This window comes from Salvelinus sp. IW2-2015, linkage group LG30 (assembly GCF_002910315.2).
Source record: "Salvelinus sp. IW2-2015 linkage group LG30, ASM291031v2, whole genome shotgun sequence".
NCBI lineage: Eukaryota > Metazoa > Chordata > Actinopteri > Salmoniformes > Salmonidae > Salvelinus > Salvelinus sp. IW2-2015.
In genome coordinates, this window is record NC_036869.1 from 16,042,073 (window position 1) to 16,045,221 (window position 3,149).

Below are 3,149 nucleotides of genomic sequence, written 5' to 3' on the forward strand. Positions count from 1 at the left end.
ATATTCTTGGTTTCATTCAGACCAGAAACATCTCAAAAAAGTATGGATCTTTGTCCCCATGTGCAGTTGCAACCCTTAGTCTGGCTTTTTTATGCGGTTTAGGATCAGTGGCTTCTACCTTGCTGAGCGGGCCTTTCAGTTATGTCCAATATAGGGACTGTTTTCCTGTGATATAGATATTTTCGCTACCCGTATCCTGCAGCCATCTTTACACAGGTCCTTTGCTGTTGTTCTGGGATTGATTTGCACTTGCGCACAAAGTACGGTCATCTCTAGGAGACAGAACATGTCTCCTTCCCTCAGCCGTATGACGGCTGTTGGTCCCATGGTGTTTATACTGCGTACCAATGTTTGTACAGATGAACGTGGCACCTTCGGTGTTGGTGAAAATGCTCCCAAGGATGAACCAGACTTGTGAGTCTATATTTTTTTTTCCTGAGTCTTGACTGATTTCTTTGATTTTCCCATGATGTCAAGCAGAAGAGGCACTGCGTTTGAGGTAGGCGCCTTGAAATACATCCACAGAGTACACTCCAATGAGCTCAAATTATGTCAATTAGCCTATCAGAAGGCTATAAAGCCATATCATTTTCTGGAATTTCCAAGCTGTTTAAAGAGACAACTTGTGCATGTCAACTTCTAACCCATGGAATTGTGACAGTGAATTATAAGAAATAATATGTCTAAACAATTGTTGAAAAATGACTTGTGTCAACATAAGTAGATGTCCTAACCGACTTGCCAAAATTATACGTCTGTTAACAAGACATTTGTGGATGGTTGAATACGAGTTTTAAGACTCCCAACCTAAGTGTATGTAAAACTTCCGACTTCAACTGTTGCGTGGGTGTATATAGCTGACATCGTCTTAACTCACGCCTGCATTTTATTAATTATACAGAAAAATAAAGCAACACCAACATTATTTAACAAGGTAACGTTAATGGTGACTGACAAAAATAACTTCCTGTAAGTGACGAAATAAAATTCTCAGAATGACCTACTTTAATACTCCTGCCATCATGTTTAAGGAGGATTTTGAGCTGGTGCTGTGACGTTGCACAGTCGCAGATTAAACTTTTTTTAGGAAACTGACAGTTGCATGTCGTTCGAACAATATAAAACTGTCCTTTAAGAGTAACGTTCAGGCTCAATTTATCAACTTTTGGCTAACTGGCACGTAGTTCCCAGCTTCTTAATGTAGCTAGGTAAATTAACGTTAGCTACTAATTCAAAGAATAATATCGTGAGAATCTCGAAATTCTAGCTAAATTATCAGCCCATTTAACTCTAATTAACGTTACTTACATCCATGATACCAAACTGATAATTAACAGCTACATTCATGAGAAAGTTAAGGTTAGCTCTAGCTAAATAGATAATGACAAGGACCCATCACGAGATACTAGTTAGTAACCTACTGTTATAGGTGGCTAGAGTGTCATTAACGTTAGCCTGGCAAATAGGTTGCGTATAGGTACAGTAGTAGCATGGCGACTGGCCATGTCGTCGGAACGCCAAATTTTTTAATCCGAACTTTTGAAACGTTAAGCAATACCATTTGAAACGGCACTCTGTACATTTGACAACATAGTAGCCAGATGACCAGCTGCTAGCTAGCTCGGCTAACGTTACTCTGACTCACCTTCCAGGGTTTCACACTGAACGAGATTTAGATTAGTCTCCCTGTAAAGAATTCCAGCCTTAAAACCCCTGACAACCCTTCCAAGTAAACCATTATCCACATTAAAATACAGCTCCGAGATATAGCATATTGAGGCCTCAAAATATATACCGTATATTGAGAAATACAACCGTTTTAGGAGGAAAATTAATTCTGGATAGGCTGAGCCTCCAGATACCCGGCTGTAAAAAAAGACACTGATCACTCGCCACCAATATCATGTGACATCTGCTTTCGCAAGACTAATGCCGCGTTCAAGTCCCACTGGAACTCGGAAATATCCGACTTCAGCAGCGTTGCAAGATTACTGGGAATTCGGGAAAGAAACGAGCTCCAACTGGAAAAAAATCGTTTTGAAGTTACATGAAGATCCCAGGTTGTGCTTGAAAAGCGCCAGGAGGAGGATCTGTGGGGAGGGCTTTATAACATGCTCGCGAAAGGAAATTGGCAGCAAGTAGGTGGGCGAAATGGAGGGTTAAGTGGAGAAGCGAAACAGCTGGCTGGAATGCCAACAATATGGCTGCAGTTCTGATGATATGGAGGAGGATGAGGTTCAAGGAATTGAATGGTCGGTAGTGGAAAGACACAGGAAGAAGAGAGATCATTTATACTGAAAGGACACAGGAAAGAAGAGAATCATGATACTTGAAAACACAGATGAAGAGAGATCATGATACAGAAAGACACAGGAACCCAGAGAGATCATGATACAGAAAGACACATGGAAGAAGAGAGTCATAATTGAAAGACACGGAAGAAGAGAGATTCATTATACTGAAAGACAACAGAAGAGCAGAGATCATTATACTGAAAGACACAGGAAGCAGAGAGATCATTATACTGAAAGACACAGGAAGAAGAGAGATCATGATCTGAAAGACACAGAAAGAGAGAGATTCATGGATACTGAAAAGACACAGGAAGAAGAGAGATCATGCATACTGAAAGACACAGGAAGAAGAGAGATCGATTGTACTGAAAGACACAGGAAAGAGAAGATCATGATACTGAAAGACACAGGAAGAAGAAGATCATGATACTGAAGACACAGGAAGAAGAGAGATCATGATACTGACACAGGAAGAAGAGAGATATGAGTACAGAAAGACACAGAAAGAAGAGAGATCATGATACTGAAGACACAGGAAGAAGTGAGATCATATTACTGAAAGGACACAGGAAGAAGAGAGATCATGATACAGGAAAGACACAGGAAGAAGAGAGATCATATACTGAAAGACACAGGAAAAGAAGAGATCATTATACTGACACAGGATAAGAGAGATCATGATACTGAAAGACACAGGAAGAAGAGAGATCATAATACTGAAAGACACAGGAAAAAGAGATTCATGATACTGAAGACCACAGAAGAAGAGAGATCATGATACTGAAAGACACAGGAAAAGAGAATCAGTGTACAGAAAAGAGTGGAGCGTCTAGTAAAGAAAGCATAAAGAGGTCG